General features: G+C 48.0%; 1 pseudogene; it reads left to right on the top strand.

Moving 5' to 3' along the window:
* Positions 1–2,963: 2,963 nt before the first annotated feature.
* LOC123397409 lies at positions 2,964–12,651 on the top strand (annotated as a pseudogene).
* Positions 12,652–19,518: the final 6,867 nt, after the last annotated feature.

Raw genomic sequence — 19,518 nt, forward strand, 5'->3', positions numbered from 1 at the left:
GCTCAGAGATTGTGCGATATTTAGGCGTCTCATCAAATTCAAACACCTTATCTATATATGAGTCACTGCGTTCATTGGGATGTGGCTCGGTAGGGATATCATTGTGATCGTCCTCTTCACTGCCACTCCAGAGAGTCATATCTTCTTCATCGCTCTGAGGGCATATACTTCTTAACTCATCACTGTCATCACCATCAATAAGGTTTGCATTTTCCTTGGCTTGCTTCTTCACTTTCTTCATTTCCCTCTCCATTTTTGCATCGTCCTCTTTCTCCTCATCCTCGTCCTCACTGGCAGTCCATAGGCAGTCCTCCTCGTCAACATTCTCCTGCCAAGCTTTCCTGAACTCTTGATCACCTGGCCTTCTTTTACCAAACATATCGTAGTGTGAACGAGCATCAGCAAAGAACCGTGCTCCTGGACAAAGATGAGGCCTTCAGTTATAATTCGTTTGCAGGCAAACAATTGTACTCAGCAAGGGTTTTGTACAAGTGTCATTCATCGACATGAAAGAGGTCACCGAGTGGACCTTTCTATTAGATCGCCCACCACTTGGTATGGTAGCACCATAGCCGGCACATCTTCCATACAAAAAGTGAAAGAGATATAAACCACTGGAATAATACTCCCTCCGTTCCTAAATATAAGTCTTTTTAGAGATTACACTATTAGACTACATACGGATGTATATAGACATATTTTAGAGTGTAGATTTACTCATTTTATCTGTATGTAGTACCTTATTGGAATGTCTAAAAAGACTTATATTTATGCACTTGATGGAAGATATCATTCTGTTAACATGACACATAATAGCACAAAGGCTGTTCTGGAACAACATAATAGAAAGATTACAAACACTAACAAAGCAGCAAGATTCAAAGCATGGCACAACATTTTGACAAAAAAAGTTGACTAGCATTGTTGGAAAAAAGTTGACAAAAAGAGAAGGTGTTGAAAGCATCATCACCTCCCCCAACGGTCTTGTCACCGGGCATCTGTCCATCAGGCTGCATAAGGGGGATTAGACAGTGTTAAAGGTGTGAAGCTAAATATATAAAATTTGTAGCAACAGAACAGGAAAACATTCAGAGAACAATTTGCATTACAGATGAATTCATAGCAACAGAAGTACTGTACTCCCTCTGTAAAGAAATATAAGAGCATCTAGATAACTACTTTAGTGATCTAAACGCTCTTATATTTCTTTATGGATGGAGTAACTAATTAGAGATGCATTTCTATAAGAGCACTCAATGTACATTTCGTGGCTATAGTATATTTTTCTATTCAAAGAAATATGGGATCTGGATATTATTCATGGATCAATTAAATGTCATCTTAGGCCAGCATGCGAGTATCAAAATGGGCACTGCCTGATCAATAGTTTTTGGTTACTGCATGTCCTAAAGCATAATGAAGGATTTTTTTCTTTTACATATCAAAAGGAGTTGCTAAGAGATAAATCCTATGTCCATACTCCATGTACTTTCCACGATTTATCTTTCAGGGAAATGATTTGTTCAGATTGAACCTATGCACTTCGTCTTCATAATGTGTAACTCGAGTGTGTTATTACAGGTTGCAGACTTTTGGAGTATGTATATTCAATGATTATTCGGTGTCGAATACACCTGCCCGACCATTTCCTACAAGTGATTTGTAGTTTTCTGGTACCAGATTCATCTTATGACTGCCTTTACAGATATTTCCTACAAGTGACTGTTTTTTTATTAGATATTATATATATAGCTCGCCAAGAAGATGAGAGCTCTGGTTATGTACGGTCAAATGAGGCTCTGATTGAAATAGTTATTACTAAATTTTTGGATTGTTATTCTGTAAAATTTGATGTATTTCTTTAGAAACCTCTTACAAAGAATGTGAAGACACTACAGCTGAGGCATTTAAAATAATGATTGAGGAACTAAATAAAGGTGCGACTTGTCATATCATTTAGGCTCAATTTTGTGGTGTTTCTTTTCCGTTTTTCATGCTGTTAAAAGTGATGTTGAGTATTTTATGCCTTTTACTTGATCAATTACGTATTTGTTCAGGAGAGATGAGTCATAATTATATTATTAAGACACATAAAGTTACTTCATTAAATTATATGACTTTCTTGTGAGCAGTGCTGGTACTGGATGGTTACATCTCACGTGGAGCTGGGATGACCAAATCCTGAATCTCCTTACCGAAGGGGATCGCCTGGATATTTGCATCCAATCAGGCCTCCCTCCTCAGCACTAAGTGCATCTGAACACATGAGTTCTTCATGGTATGTGTTCGACATTTTTTCTCTTTAGGGTGTGTGCTGCTATGTTGGTTCAACCTTTGGGTAACTTTATGATGAAAGTGATGGCAAATTTCATTCACAAGCTGATTAGTTTGCTTGTGGATGTATTATTTCGACGAGGATCATTGTCAATTCTCTGATGCAACCATCTGTAAGACTATAGGATATTGTAAATTCTCTGGACAGAAAACATTTTTAGAACACAGAAATATTTTACAAAATCATGTGAGAATGCACAAGTTGTAGATGGACAATTGTGATAGCTCTTACAGTTATTCTGAGTGTCAACAGAGACCCTAGATGGACAATTTTGATAGCACAAGATGTACTAATTAACAATGTTGTTAATCAACACAAACCTCATTACTCTTGTCTTATCAAAGATATTATTCTCTGAAATGCTTGATGAATTTACAATTGCTGACTATTGTTCATCTACAAAACTAAATCCACCCTTTTAACATGCGCTTGTGCTTTGTGTATCGGTTGTTGCAATGGCTGTAGCTATTCCTAACCCTTTTTCTCTTCTAGCCATCATTTCAGTTTGTTTCTGGTGATGATGACATTCCAAAGCGAGATGAGATTGGTGAAAGACGCCGAAAGCATGAACTACGTGTTCTTGCTCGTATAGGAACCAACTCACGTGAAGATGATGAGTTGCCAGAAGATGGTGATCATTGTCAATTCTCTGATGCAACCATTTGTAAGACTATAGGATATTGTAAATTCTCTGAACAGAAACATTTTTAGAACACATAAATATTTTACAATATCATGTGAGAATGCACAAGTTGTAGATGGACAATTCTGATAGCTCTTACAGTTATTCTGAGTGTCAACAGAGACCCTAGATGGACAATTTTGATAGCACAAGTTGTACTAATTAACAATGTTGTTAATCAACACGTGCAGTGCACGTGCACAATTACTAGTGATATAAAAGTGTTGTGACACTAGTTTAATATAATTTTTTTTTAATATTATGAGACGGAGCGAGTAGTTTATTTGCCTCTAGTTACTAGCTACTAGGCACTGGCGGAGCCTCTTGGAGGGCAAACGGGGCTACGACCCCCCCTTACAAAATCGATTTTTTATTATCCCTACTATTAAAAGCATGAGAGGGCAGATCCAACTTAAGATCTGAACCGTCTAATCATACAATCAATGGTCTAAACTCGTTGTTAACGAAATCCTTTGTTAACACATCCTTAGTTAACACCGCGAAGCGGGGAAGCCCCACGAGTGGCTACACCTCGCACGTTCTCTTCGCCGAGTAAACCGCTCAACCCCGCCTCCTCTCCCCTCCCCTCTCCGCACACACCCGCTCGCCCCGCCCGTTGCCTGCTCGCCCCGCCCGCCGCCTCTCCCCCGCTCAGCCCCGCCCCTTCGCCTGCTCGCCCCGCCCGCCGCCTCTCCCCTGCTCAGCCCCGACCTTCGCCTGCTCGCCCCGCCCGCCGCCTCTCCCCTGCTTAGCCCCGACCTCCGCCTGCTCACCCTGCCCGCCACCTCTCCCCCGCTCAGCCCCGCCCCTCCGCCTGCTCGCCCCGCCCGCCGCCTCTCCCCCACTCAGCCACGACGTAAGCGCGGAGGCATGGCTGGAAAACCCGAACAAGCCGTTGCTCACTCGGCCGCACGAAAGCGCGGCGGCGCGCGCGAAGGAGCCGAACAAACCGGTGTTCCCTCGACCGCATGTAAGCGCGGTGGCGCGGGCGGAGGAACCGAAAAGGCCGGTGCCCCGGCCGTCCGGCAACACGGTGGCACGGGTGGAGGAGCCGAAAAGGCTGGTGCCCTGTCCGTCCGACAACGCGGTCGTGCGCCCGGACGACCCGAACAAGCGGGTGCTCCGTCCGTACGGCAGCGCGGCGGCGCTGTTCGTGCATATGAGTGCGTATCGGGGCGGGCCGTGGACGTTCGCCGTCGTGGGGCTGGCGTCCAAGCCCACCCACGTGTTCGGCACCCCCTACTTCAAGTGCGAGTGGCAGCCCAACCCGAGCGCCGCCGACCCGGCGCCGCGCACCGTCCGGACGAAGGCCTATAAGATCCTCCCGGATTGGGGGTACGGCCGTGTCTACACCACCGTCGTCGTCAACTGCACCTTCCCCGCCAACCCTAACGCGGCCAACGCCGGCGGCAAGCTGCTCGTCCACGCCTACTACTCCACCGCCTCCCGCAGGTACGAGCGCTTCGTCACGCTCGAGGAGGCGCCGGGCTCCTACGACGAGTCCATCTTTAGCCCGCCGTTCCAGCACGACTACCTCTACCGCGGCTCCTTGTAAGACGAAGGGTTTGGGGGAACTGGCTCAACCCTCTAGGGGTGGCCTATCACATATATTTATAGATGGTGTACCAAGGATACGTTACAATATACACGTATAGGTACAGATAACTAAACAGTCTAACACCCTCCCTCAATCTTAACTACTTCCTAAGGAATCTAGGAGAGTAAGATTGCGCCTACAGGCCTCAAACTGTGGTAGAGGCAATGGCTTGGTGAAGATGTCTGCAAGTTGATCCTTTGAAGAGATGAACTTGATCTGTAATAGCTTCTGAGAAACACGTTCCCTCACAAAGTGATAGTCAACTTCGATGTGTTTTGTTCGAGCATGGAATACCGGATTCGCCGAGAGATATGTAGCACCGATGTTATCACACCAAAGTATAGGAGGCTGCGGTTGGGAAATCCCTAATTCCTGAAGCAAAGATTGTACCCATATGAGCTCTGCAGTGGCATTGGCCACAACCTTATATTCAGCTTCAGTATTGCTACGTGACACAGTAGCCTGTTTTCGAGCACTCCAGGCGATCAAGTTGGAGCCAAAGAACACAACATAGCCCCCCGTGGATCGCCTGTCATCCGGACTGCCAGCCCAATCCGCATCAGAATACGCTGAGAGCACCCCAGTAGGGTTCGGCCGAAGGTGAAGCCCGTGAGACACTGTAAGTCGCACATAGCGCAAGATGCGCTTAACAACAGACCAATGAGTGTCACGGGGTGCATGAAGATACTGACAAACTCTGTTGACTGCGAAGGAGATATCTGGCCTCGTGATTGTCAGATACTGAAGACCACCAACAATACTCCTGTACATAGTAGCATCAGCAGAGGACAGAAGCTCACCATCAACAGCAGTGATCTTGTCAGTGGTAGACATAGGCGTAGTGGTCGTCTTGCACTTAAGCATCCCAGCTCGCTGCAACAAGTCTAAGGAATACTTCTTTTGTGTCATAACAAGACCATCAGCCCGAGGAGCCACTTCCACACCCAGAAAGTAGTGAAGTCTCCAAAGATCTTTGACAGCAAAATCAGTACCAAGAGCACGAACAAGGGCGTCAGCAGCAAACTGTGAAGAACTGAGCAGAATGATATCATCTACATAAACCAGCAAGTACATAGTGACCTCAGGTTTCTGGAGAAGAAATAATGATGAATCAGCAGTAGACGGTGCAAAACCATGAGTACGAAGAGTTGTTGCAAGGCGGGCATGCCAGGCACGAGGGGCTTGCTTGAGACCATAGAGTGCTTTGGTAAGACGACATAGATAATCAGGACAATCAGGATCAGGAAAACCAGGAGGTTGTCGCATATAAACCTCCTCCTCCAATAAGCCATGAAGAAAAGCATTCTGCACATCAAGCTGACGGAGAGACCAACCTCGAGTAACTGCAAGTGACAGAAGAAGCCTGATAGTAGTAGGTTTGACCACAGGGCTGAAAGTGTCCTCATAATCAAGACCATAGCGCTGCCGGAATCCCCTGGCAACAAGACGCGCTTTGTAGCGCTCAATAGACCCATCAGAATGCTTTTTCACCTTGAAGACCCATTTAGAATCAATGACGTTGACCCGAGGTGGTGGAGGAACAAGAGTCCACGTCTCATTGCGAAGAAGAGCGTGATACTCCTGATCCATAGCCTCTCTGCAATGAGGAATAGTCATTGCAGCCTGGTACGTACGCGGTTCCGAGGACGGATCCGCAAGAGCAGCAGCCATGCAAGAGGCATACCACGCAACAGTGCCATCAGTGCGCTTAAGAGGGCACACAACACCACTTCGACTGCGGGTGTGTGGGCGAGAGACCACAAGAGCCGGCAAGGGGCCAGCTGGCGAGGGGCTGGGCGGCGGCGAAGACGACCCAACCAGCGAGGGGCTGGGCGGCGGTGAAGACGACCCAGCCGGCGAGGGGCTGGGTGGCGGGGAAGGGTGCCCAGCCGGCGAGGGGCTGGACGGCGCCGACGAACGAAGCGGCGGTGACGCAGGCGAGGACGGCCGCGCGGGCAAGGAGGGGCGAGGGCTCGCCTGGGGTGACTCGGGCCAAGAGGCCATCGGAGACAGCCCTGGCGCAGGCGAGTCGGCCGGTCGGACCGGCGGCAGGGAGGCCGACCGAACCGACGTCTCCACGGAACCGCGGTCGTCGCGACCGGCAGCAGCCGGTGCAGCTGGAGGCTCATCCAGGAGCTCAAGACGAGCACCTCTACCAACACCTGCACCATGGTTAGGTAACAAAATAGGAGCATATGCGACATCATCAAATTGGTCAGAGGCAAGAGAGGATGGATGCATAGATGGCGACTCATGGGTGGACACAGGTAAGTTGGCAAAGGGAAACACATGTTCATCAAACACAACATCCCGAGATATATAGACACGATTTGTGGGAACATGAAGACATTTGTATCCTTTATGAAGAGAACTATAGCCAAGAAAAACACACTTCTTAGATCAAAACTCCAACTTACGTTTATTGTAGGGGCGTAAATGTGGCCAGCAAGCACACCCAAACACCTTAAAAAGGTATAATCAGGTTGTTCATTAAGAAGGAGTTCGATAGGAGTCTTCATGTCTAAAACACGAGTAGGAGTATGGTTGATGAGGAAACATGCGGTGGTAAAGGCATCACTCCAAAACCGAAAAGGAACAGATGCATGGGCCAAAAGAGTAAGACCAGTCTCAACAATATGACGATGCTTACGCTCGACAGAACCATTCTGCTAATGTGTATGTGGACATGCTAAACGATGCGATCCCAAGCGAGCTGAAAAAGGAATCAAGGTTGCGATATTCGCCACCCCAATCTGACTGCACATGAACAATCTTATGCTTGAGAAGGCGTTCAACATGGTTTTGAAATCGAACAACTATATGGAACACATCAGATTTACACTTAAGAAGATAAAGCCAAGTAAAGCGAGTGTAAGCATCAATGAAACTGACATAATAATTATGACCACTGGTAGAAGTCTGAACAGGACCCCATACATCTGAAAAGACAAGTTCAAGAGGATGTTTGACCTCACGACTAGATGTTGAAAAAGGAAGTTGATGACTCTTCCCTTGCTGATAAGCATCACACACTGCTACATCTTTATTACTAGACATGCTAGGAAGCTCATGACGACACAAAATATGACGGACAATAGGAGTGGCAGGATGACCAAGGCGAGCATGCCACTATGACGGCAAAGCACGCACTCCACTAAAAACCCGAGAGACGCCAGGATGCTCCAGACGGTAGAGACCCTGGCATAGCCGTCCGCTAAGAAGAACGTCCCTCGTGGCCCAATCCTTAATAAAAAGATCAAAGGGGTGAAATTCATAGAAAACATTGTTATCAGCATTAAGCTTAGGAACTGAAAGGAGATTACGCATCACAGCAGGAACTCGAAGGACATTACGAAGTTCAAGACTCCTATTTGTATGGCTAGTGAGAAGAGATGCTTGACCAATATGAGAGATGCGCATACCTACTCCATTGGCGGTGTGAACCTTGTCGGTGCCGTGGTAGGCCTCACGAGAGTGGAGCTTGTCGAGCCCACTGGTGAGGTGATCCGTAGCCCCACTGTCCATGTACTAGTGGGGGTCGACGGGATAGGACTGCGTGTGTCCCTGCTGCTCCCGAGGTGCTGGCTTATCAGCCAACTGCGCCGGACGCTCATTGTTGCGCGAGTCCTTGCCGTCGTTGTAGAGGCCAAGGAAACTATTCTGGAAGCGGCGGTGACACTTAGAGGCATAGTGACCCGCACGTCCACAGAGCTGGCACTCCCGGGTAGGACGACCCCCCCCAGGGGACGATGCAGGAGGGGGGGGGGGCGAGAGCAGCGGCACGGTGGGACCCTTGCCCGAGGGGGCCGAGTGGGCACCAGGGCCAGGACCGCCACGACCCGCCTTGTAGGCGGCGTTTGCCGAGGGAAGACCTCGGCCCCGAGTGCGGCGCGCCTCCACGCGCTGCTCGGTGAGAAGAAGGCGCGAGTAGAGCTCGTGCGCCGGCATCGGAGACGTGTTGCCACGCTCGTTGATGATCTCCACAAGTCCATCATACTCCTCGTTAAGACCGTTGACGATGTAGGAGTTGAACTCGGTGTCGGTGAGAGGCTGGCCAATGGAGGCCAGAGTGTCGGTGATGGACTTGACCTTGTGATAGAAGGCAGTGGCCGTGCCATCGAGCTTCTCGCACTCGCCAAGTTGGCGACGGAGAGCACTGGAACGCGCCTGTGACTGCGACGCGAAGGAGCGCTCCAGGATAGTCCAGGCCTCGTGAGAGGTCTTGGCGAAGACGAGCATCCCGGCAACCTCCGGGGTAAGCGACCCCTGGATAGCCGAGAGGTTCGCCTGGTTCTGCCCTGTCCAGACGCGATGCGCCGGGTTGTAGACGGGTCCATTGACGCTGTCCACGACCGCAGGAGGGCACAGATAGGAGCCGTCGACGTAGCCGAGGAGGTAAGGACTCCCAAGAAGTGGAAGAACCTGCGCACGCCAGAACACGTAGTTATCCGAAGATAGCTTGGTGGTGATGAGGTGGCCGAACTGGAACGACGCAGGTAGACTCCCCGGCGTGAAGACAGCAGGCGGCGTATACGCCGCAGCAGCCGCTGTCACAGCCGCCGAAGCCTCGTAGGCACCGATCGGCGGCGGCAGGTGGGCGGTGTTGACGTCGAAGGAGGGCGCCATGGCGGGCGTCGTGGAGGCGGCGACCAGCGGCGCCGAGAGGGCGGCGACCGGAGCGGGCGCCGAGGGGGTCCCTGAGGAGGGAACCAATGGCAGCACAGGCACCGGAGGTGCGGCAGCCGGTGCCGGTGGCGAAAACGAAGCCGCCGAGAAGATAGAGCCGACGCTGCGGGTGCTAATCGGAGCAGCGACCGTAGCGGCGTCAGTAGGGCGAGAGAGGAGCACAGCGAGGGAGGCCGGAAGGAAGCCGGCAGAGGCGGAAGCGATGGAGGTGGTCGTCATCGCAGCGGCCGGAGGGGCGCGGTAGCCGCGGCGGCCCGGGACGGTGCAACGGTGGCGGCGAACAGGAGATCGCGACAGTGGTGGCGGCCCGAGGCGGGGCGACGGCGGCGGCGGCCAGGAGAGAGGCGGTGGCGACGTAAACCCTAACCTAGTCTGATGCCATGTAAGACGAAGGGTTTGGGGGAACTGGCTCAACCCTCCAAGGATGACCTATCACATATATTTATAGATGGTGTATCAAGGATACGTTACAATAGATACAGATAACTATACAGTCTAACACTCCTCTCTCTCTATATGGCAACCTCAGCGCCAGCCGCATGCGCGAGTGGATGGCGTACCACGCGCACTTCTTCGGGCCCAGGTCGCACTTCGTCTTCCACGACGCCGGCGGCGTCAGCCCGGAGGTGAGGGCGGTGCTGAGCCGTGGATCAGGGCGGGGCGGGTCACGGTGCAGGACATCCGGGCGCAGGCCGAGTTCGGCAACTACTACTACAACCAGTTCTTGGTGGTGAACGACTGCCTGCACTGGTACCGGCACGCCGCCAATTGGACCTTCTTTTTCGACGTCGACGAGTACCTCTACCTGCCCGACGGCCAGGCTCTGGACCAGGTGCTCGCCAAACTCTCGGGCTACACGCAGTTCACCTTCGAGCAGAATCCCATGTCCACCAAGCTCTGCATCAAGAATCCGAGGAATGGTTACTCAAGGTTCGTGATTTGATTTCCATTCCCGATTTAATTTTATATTTATGATTGCGAGGTCTCTGTCAGGCCACCTCCCAAATTTAGCTTCAGATGTAGTATCAGGTTCAGGGTGGTAGGAAATACAGTTTGTCCTGCCGGTTTGGTAGCATTCCCAGATATATATTTTAGCCGTTGGACCTTGGTTGTGTTGTTTAATCCAACAAACAAACATTCTCAAAGGGTACTTGTTTATGCAGTTTGTTGATCAATTGGGCAGTGAGCTGCTTGATTTCACCTTGCTCGCTTTTTAATTAAAAATCGGTTAGATTTCCTTTGGTCAAATTGAGTCCTCTAGGGCAACATGGCGGTTGACACCTTCTCTTTTTGTTCTCTAGCTTCCATCACTGAACAAATTTCTTTGCATAGATAAAGCATCATTAGGTTTCACAACCAAAGGTCATTACTTTAGCAAATTTGGTTCTCCAACATCTTTCACCATTGGGTCTAGGTTGGGTTTCTTTCGATCTAGATTTTTCTGGCAGAGCGACGAGGTCAAGACTAAATATAGACTGGCTAGATGGGATATTATTTGTAGACCCAAGGATCAGGGAGGTTTGGGGATCGAAAATTTAGAGGTCAAGAACAGATGTCTGCTTAGCAAGTGGCTATTCAGATTGTCTGTCGAATCGCAAGGGATGTGGATACAAATTTTAAAAAACAAGTATCTACAGAACAAAACCTTAGCCCAAGTCACTGCGCGACCGGCCGATTCACCTTTTTGGAAAGGTTTAATTAGGACAAAGGCTGCTTTCTTTAACAGAACTAGATTCGTCATTGGTAATGGTGAAATTACTAGATTCTGGGAAGATACTTGGTTAGGCGTGCTTCCTTTGGCTCTACAGTATCCGCAACTATATAATATTGCACAACGAAAACAGACTTCCGTTGCTGCAGTGTTACGACACACTCCTCTTAACATTCAATTCCGTAGAGCATTGATCGGTAATAGATGGGTTAGTTGGTTATATCTAGTCAGAAGGCTGATGGATATTTCCCTGTCTGATTTCCCAGATAGTATTCGGTGGAGGCTGACTACCAATGGTACTTTCTGAGTGAAATCGATGTACGACCATATTATTGATACGTCGCCTATTTCAAAGTCCATGCATATTTGGAAGGTCAAGGTTCCCCTTAAGATAAAATCTTCATGTGGTTTGTTCACAAGGGAGTTGTTTTAACTAAGGATAACTTGGCTAAAAGACAATGGAAAGAAAATAAAAGATGCAGCTTCTGTCAGACGCATGAGACGATTAAACACCTCTTTCTGGATTGCCCTATGGCTAAATTATTATGGCGCTCCTTACAGATTTCTTTCAACATTACTCCACCTACTAGCATTCACATGTTATTTGGGACGTGGCTAAATGGGGTTAATGTACTTTACGCCAAACTAATTCGGATTGGTACTTGTGCCATGTTGTGGGCGATATGGAACTGCAGAAATGATCTAGTTTTTAACAGAGTACATCACATTAACTTTTTGCAGGTCATCTTCTACCGCCTTGATCCGCACGTGGTCCTTACTCACTCCTGTGGAAACCAGGGAGCCTTTGGTTACTGGGTGTGTCCGATGGGAGATGGCAGCTCAGGTTATCTTCAACCGATATGGATGGCGGCATGCTAATAGGATTGGACTTTAGTCTGGCCTCTCCGTGGGATATAGTCGGTTTTTCGGCGGTCTGAGCGCCATGTAACTCTTTTTCTGTGTCTTGAATTATCTCGCTATTTTGTACTGCTCCAGACTATTTCGTTTCGCAATAAAATGGTTGTATGCATCACTCGATGCAGAGGCCGGGGCATCGCCTCCTTTTCGAAAAAAAATTATTTATTTATTTATTTATTTGAAATTAGGAAAGCATCATTTGGTTCTACAAACAAACATCAGTGCTTTTATACATTTTGTTCTCCAGCATGATTTGCTTCCACAATTAATGGTCATTGCTTTCTACCCGCCCGAAAACAAAGATGAATTGAGCCTAATCCTCAATATATACCAAGTTCCACAAATAAATTTGAAGATAGTTTTTGTCCTTGTTGTCGATTTTACATTTCAGACTAATCGGCATTTCATCTTCCATTCTAAATAAGGGTATAACAACAGTGTAATCTGAACTAACGGGCACATGCCATCGATGATGCAGGGAATGGGGATTTGAGAAGTTTGTCTTCCGCAACTCGATAACCAGGGTCCGGCGCGACCGCAAGTACGCGATCCAGGCGCGGAACGCGTACGCGACCGGCGTGCACATGTCGCAGAACGTGTACGGGAGGTCGACGCACAAGACGGAGACCCTGATCAGGTACTACCACTAAACCGTAAACCCTAAACCCTAGCATACATTCATGACACCATGCCCAAATCAAATCAGTGCGTTTGAGAACGTTGTTAGATGTTTTGCACAGAAACCGACCCAAAATGTGACCACACTTGTTCTGCGCACTACATTTGACTCCTTGGGTGAGGTTTACAACTTATACATTCTCTATTCATGGGAGAAGGGATTTGGCATATGGTACGAGAAGAGATTTGGATTAGTATGGTGTAGGTTAGTTTTGAATAGTATCTAGAGAAATTATAGCCAGCACGAGAAAAAGAGAATGTGAGCTCCTTATATTGATAAGAGGAATGCTCTAGATAGTGGGGGTGAATGATTGAGTTGTTGAATAGAGAAAATCCAGTGGAAGAAATTGCTGACTTGGTAAGAATTATGTGATTGTGTATTGACCATATTCCCCTTCTCGTGTTACAGTATTGTGTTTTTATCTTTCATTTTATCTTGAATACAGAATATGCATTCGTGCGCACATGCTGGTCATGCCGGTTGGTCGTGCAGGTGCTGGTCAAGAAGATGTTCCGTGTGTCCCACATGGCCAGGGAGTTCGCCTCTCGTCCAGTGGACACTGACGCCTGCACGTGCTGCGTCGAGGTGCCGCATGTGGGTGCCTTGCAGAAGCTGCTCCTACCACTCCAGGTGGGCTACGACGGCGTGACCAAGGATCGGGACAGCGAGGTGCTCAAGCTGCTAAATGGCTTCAGGGGCAGCGTAGGGTGCATGTGCATCTAGACGGTGGACTTCATGGTGCTCAAGAGATCATTTTTACAGGTGATGCTGAATTTTTTAGCGTCAACTTTCACGTTTGTTTAGATTGTTTTGGGAGCTACATTAGATGTGCAGATAAAACATATTCCAGGATGACTAGATTATTTTTTAGACAGTAATTGAATACTCGTATACAAAATGATCAACACAAAAGGGGACTGAACATTGTCCAATTGTTGTCATGTTTATTTATCTTCACAATTTGAAAGTTAATTCGTGTCATTTTCAATTTTGAAGTGATCCTCACATTACATAATTTCTTGAAGAGTTGGGAAACATAAGTCTTTTTTTGGGGTCATCATGATTTCGATAAAGTCTTTATGCCTCTTTCTCCGAGTAGTATGCTCCAATTTTGGGGGCATTAAGTATATTGTGGCTTGAATCATATTTAGTTCCCAAAACTCTACAGGTTTGGAAATGGTTCATGCATACTGTTTTCGCCATCAGATACATTTTATTCTTCTAAGACTGCTATTAGGTTGTTTTGTGGGCAAATGACTGCCATGTCTGTTTTTGAAGTATTTGGTTGTGGAGTTTTCTGATCGATCTTGCTTTTTCACTCAAACCATGTTGTTTCTCCAGTACGTAGAAGCCCTTTTAAATCCTCAGAAACTAAATGATCCAGTTGAGACAAAAAGAATGACAGATAAATTTGCTGCAGTTTGCATACTCCAGGTACACCAAAACCAGGATGACTATAATATTCGAGTCACTCGGTTCATGTTTTCAGTTGACATAATCATTATACAACGGTAGATCTTTGGACCATTCAGTTGAGAGCTGATATTAGTCACACTGAGACTATATCGTTTGTGGACAGGGTTATTTAGATAACATGAACAGAGCATTGACATCTGCGGATAATGTGAAGAGTAACTTAAGTTCATCTTCTGGTAAGTGCTTCTTTGTAAATCTTTGTTTCTTTCTTTGTTGCGTGTGCTGTGTGTGTAACAATTGACATGTTTGTTGTTTACAATTTGCATAGGTCAATGAGGATTTGCCTCTTAAATGTTCCATCCGCCTGTCAGTCTTTCTTGGAAGCATGGTTTCTGAAAGTGTTTCCGTTTCCTGTATTATGAAGCGCATCTGCGTTCATTTGGCCGAGACAGAGCATAACTCGGAGCTGGTGCGCCGTTGGACATATTCTGCTGATGGCACATCACCTGGGCAAAAGCAACTTTCCTACTTGTCTTAACCGATGCTAATCTATTGGGAAGATCCTTCCTCCCGTGCTTTCCTTGTAGCCTCAGCCTACTGATTTCATTGCCACCCCATCGATGGTCTTAACATGTGAGAGATGGAGAATCATCATGCAGCTGCATCCCCGTTAGGATCAAGGGAGCATTCCCCATTTAAAGACCAAACGGGCATAATATATTTAGAGTTTTTTTGTTTGAAACTCTGCCATAATTTATTGCTGGAAGTTCATCGGTGACAACCAAGGGTCATGCTCCCGAATGACTGCTTCTTCCTGCGGTTCGCGGGCTGAAGTAGGGGAGGTCGGCATGGCTAAACCCTTTTTACATGGTGTGTAAGGATGATGATTGTCCCAACATTCTTTTTCTGCAAAAGAGTGTAAATCATGTCTGCTACTTTACTGTAATAATTGTTTCCAACATTCGAATAGGTGAGCACATGCATTTATATATCTGGATCTTACATATTGAGAAGCTTTTTAAGTTCAGTTACCAAGCACCTTTCTCATTTAGCTGCCCAGTTTGTATCTATAGTTCTATTATACTCAAAACACTGTGGGCGCATGCATTTCTAGTTCTATCGAATCAAAACCATGTTGAGTCACCGTGAATTCTGCTTCAGCTTACTGCAAGGTTCAGGTTATGTATATTTAAAGTTGAGGACACAAAAGTTTTTTCACTTTATTTTATACTGGTGTAATTTAAATTTGGGTCAGTTGATCAGTTCACCAGAGGGAGGCCGGAGGGAAGGAAGGGGCTTGCCGGAAGGCTACCACAATATACATCGTTCATATGGGGAGGGGGCACGACGGTGGTGCAGCTTTGTGGGAGAATTTCCGTCAGAACGCGCGTGCGGGGGGAGGGGGGGGGGCAACACGGTGATGGGCCACGGTTGAGGAGAGGATGGTGCGGTGAGGACCGGCAGGCGCGCAGCGGATCGAAAGAAGAAGAGAAGGGACCGGAGGTTCAAGAAGGTGATCTGGCTGTCCATTTTCCATCGAACGTCCTAAACCAAATCAACTAACCATACAAAAAAAAAATCCAAGCCACTGTCACGGTGTCACCTAACCACGCACATTTTTGTCGAGTCAATATTTAAAAGCTTACTAGTACTATACTAAGTATCCTATTCGGCCCAGCCCACAACCGACAGGGACAGCGACACCTCTCCCACGCCACGAACACACTCTCTGTTTCCCCCAAATCGATCTCTCTGTTGCTTGTAGGTCTTACTCGACAGCCGCATCAGTGCCAACCGCCGCCGCCGTTCGCCGGAGTGCCGGACCGCCGCCTCCGTCAGCTGGCCCGCCGGCGCGGGTTGGTGGTTGCCAACCAACGTCGTACTCCTTCCGCCACTGCGGCTACGCCGCTCTGGGCCGTCGCGCCGAGCGGCGGCCGCCTGCTGCTGCTGCTGCTGCCGCCTCCTGCTTCAGTCGGGCGCCGCTCCTCCTGGCTCCTGCTAGCTGCTGCTCCTGGGCGCTGGCTGGCTGGCTAGCTGCTGTGCATCACTGCTTCTGCTGCTCTGCAATTGCTGTCTTGCTGAAGGTCGAACCGTAGAACGGTAGAAGGACATAGAAAGACTGCAACTGAAACAAAACAAGTGACAGAATCTTGAGATCAAGCAAGGTATGTTCCAGAATCAACTGAAGAAAAAACACTCAGCTATGTTTTTTCTAGTAGTATTGGACATGTACTGATTCAGAGAAGAGGTGACACCGTGACAGTGTTTTTTGAATTTTTATGTCAGGTAACAATGGTGAAGCAACAAAAAATGGTATCATTTTTTAAAAGAAAGAGAGGTCAGGAAAGTGTTGAACAAGAACAACCATCAGCTCACACCACTCCTAATTCTCTAGCATTGGTAGAGTTTGTGGATCAAAGCCAACAGCAAGTTGATGATGATGAACCGGAAGATGAAGATGAAATGGATGATGTAGATTGGAGCCAATATGAAATTGATCCCCCGTTGGTTGATGGTCACGCTCCGCCACTGTTTGTGTGGGAAAGACTTTAGCTGATTCATGATGAAGCAATCCAAAGTGTATCTCAGATCGCTCGCGTCCTTACAACAAGCTTTGCTATTGGTTCATCTACTAGAGCGATAATAAAAAAGTGGGTTTGGATCGTTCCTCGTTTTTTTTTTTTGTAAAACTCAATGTTGATACATGCTTTGACCATGATCAAGTTAGGGGCACAGTCTTGTCAGGTTTCAGGGATGACAAAGACAAATTCATTGTAATAGATAAGCAAATAAGGTAGCACATGGACTCGTTAGGTTGACTAAATTTTGTCCTATTTTGATTGGCTCGAGTAACTCTACTTGTCGAAGGTGTATCTATTGTTTCTGTATATGGATTTGTTTTTTAAAGTGCGAGGTCAGATCGCATGCACGCACTAAGTTTTGATGATGGAATTAATCCATGGTCGGTGTGTCGCGCCGGCCGTAGATTTTGATGAACGGTTATCCGGGCCTGACAAGATTTACGAGGAGGGCTGGATCAATCAAGTTGTCAATCCATTTTGTACTTTGGAGTCTGGTCTTCTCAAATCAAACCCTAGCTTCGGCCGGCGCACAATGTGTTCGGCGTGGCGAGCGCTCCTCCGCCGGCGTCACCCACTCACCACGCTCTCCCGTCTCCGGCCAATTAATCTCTCCATAACGTGACCTGTTTAATTTGTGGGACTAGGAGAGATTGAACTTGCGAGTTTAGAGTCTTAACTTTCCAGAACTTTCAACAGAGAAAGGCGCAATTGGAACTCACCCGTGCTTCAAATTAATTTGAATTAGCACGGTGGAGTTGGGAGCAAAGTTCTCGGAGTCGCGATTCGGAATCGAATCGGAGTTCCGTTGCTAGGATCGTGAATCGTAGAATCATAACTATTAGGATCGTAGAAACTTAGATTTTATGGGCAAAATCGTAGAATCGAAGGGGGTAGTTCGGATCTTAAGATCGTAAGATTCTAAGACTTGAGTCACGATTCTGACAACTTTGGTTGGGAGGTCCCCGACCCTCCCGCGTTGCTCCAGCGAGCGACGGAGAGGGAACCCTACTCGCCAGACCCTCGCCCCCACCTCCCTCCCACCCCCACGGTTGCCGACATGCGCAAGCGGGCAAAGCTCGGTCGGCACGACGGTGGCGGGGTTCTCCTACTCCTCCGTCCGTTGGGCCGGCCTGGGACGGGCCTTCAGGCGGCGGTGCTGGGCTGCTGTGGGGCCCAGTGGCGCAACGACATTCCTACGGGTGTGGCGGTGCGGCCAGGTGGTGGCGGTGCGGCGATGGCCTGGGGCCTAGGTGTTGTGCGGCATCTGCTTTGGTTCGGCCATGGCGGCGGCGTGTGTGCGGGCTACCGTCCAGATCCGGTTGGATCTGGGGCATGGGGGCTGCTTGGCCTTAGCACCCTATGGGTCATACTACCTTCGATCCACCGGGATTGGAGGGGCATGCAGGCATCGGCACCCCTAAGGTGGTGGCGTTGATCCGGGCCCTGGGCTGATGCCGGGCTTTTCCTGTCGCGTTCTGTGCACTGGGATATGGACAGTGAGTGATGTCTCGTGGCATGGATGCCGGGGCGACAGCCGTAGAAGGTGGTCCGCATGGTTGGCGCTCTAGCGGGCACCATCGCGAAGGTGGTGTCTACTTCCCTTGGTTGTGTGGGCAGCAGGAGTCGTAGAAGCGGGTTGCTCGGGCGCGTACGTTTTCCTTGGCAATGGCGGCACCCTGATCCGGATCCGCGGCCCGGGACCCATCGCGCTATTCCTGAAGGCCTCGTGGTCACTCATGGGAGCTATCCGGCGAAAGCCCTGCGCTTTGGTGTTGACGACGGTGACATTTCTGGGCGCCATTCTCTTCTTGAAGACGTCGTCGTGGTGTTCTTCTCCGTGTCTGAGTTCCAGGTGAAGACCTTTGTTCATTTTGGACTCGGCAGCGGCGATGTTTTGTGCCGTTCTCCCTCTTGAGGGCGTTGTCATGGAGTTTAGGTCTAGTAGGACGTAGTGTGGACATGTTCTCAGTTCTTCCTTTGCTTTGTTTTGTTTCGGTAGCATAGCCGCTTGCGGTGTATGTGATCCGTGTATCTTGGGATCGGAGTTGTAAGAGGGTCACCTCATCAACTTATATCATTCGGCTGTGTATTTGGTTCAGTTGTTGCTTTATTTATAAAGCGGGGCGAAAGCCTGTTTCGAGAGAGTCTTAGCTTTCCACGGTGGCTATATGTAAGTTGATTGAATTTATAATTTGGGTAAATCGATTTTGTGTAAGCAGGGACGGTTGGAGGTACGCCACTCTGTGATTTCTTTTATTTATCTGCTACCGTGTTGCTGATCTGCCCATTAATTTGTGTTTGTAAGTAGGAGTGTTAATTAAGGGACGTAAATTGATGGGCAATCGGGTGATCGACCATACATCTTTTAATTTATACAGGACTAGCATCTTTAATAACATAACAGCACCCAAATTAACTCTGATTATTTTGTCTTCTTACTTGTTCATTTCATTCAGATTGCCAACAACTCTCAATACCTTACCACTAACTAGTGGAGATTTTAAAATTCCTGAGAATTCTAGTACGTACCAGAAAACCGTTTTCCTTTCACTAAACCGAATAAACTAAATGCATGCACAAATTCCTGTGCTGTATCTTCACTTGTCTAGCTATCTTTTCTTCTACGCAGGTGACCCTAAAGACGTAGCTGATAATATGATCTCCAATGTCCAAATGCCAGACGCGCCGCAGCTTGCGAAATGGTCTCTTTGCGTCTATGCTTGAAGAGGTACAATGTGCTTTTTCTTTAGGGAAAGTAAATAAAGTACAGTGCTTGAAAGAACCAAAGGAAAAAAAGCCCACAAAAACACATCAGGAACATTATCTGCAACTGCAAGCAAGGAACAAGCAGTGCTTTGGGAAAACACGAAAGCAAAGTGGGGCAAAAAACAAAAGAAAGCTCACACCATTAC

This window comes from Hordeum vulgare, chromosome 5H (genome assembly GCF_904849725.1).
Source record: "Hordeum vulgare subsp. vulgare chromosome 5H, MorexV3_pseudomolecules_assembly, whole genome shotgun sequence".
In the NCBI taxonomy this organism is placed as follows: Eukaryota; Viridiplantae; Streptophyta; class Magnoliopsida; order Poales; family Poaceae; genus Hordeum; species Hordeum vulgare.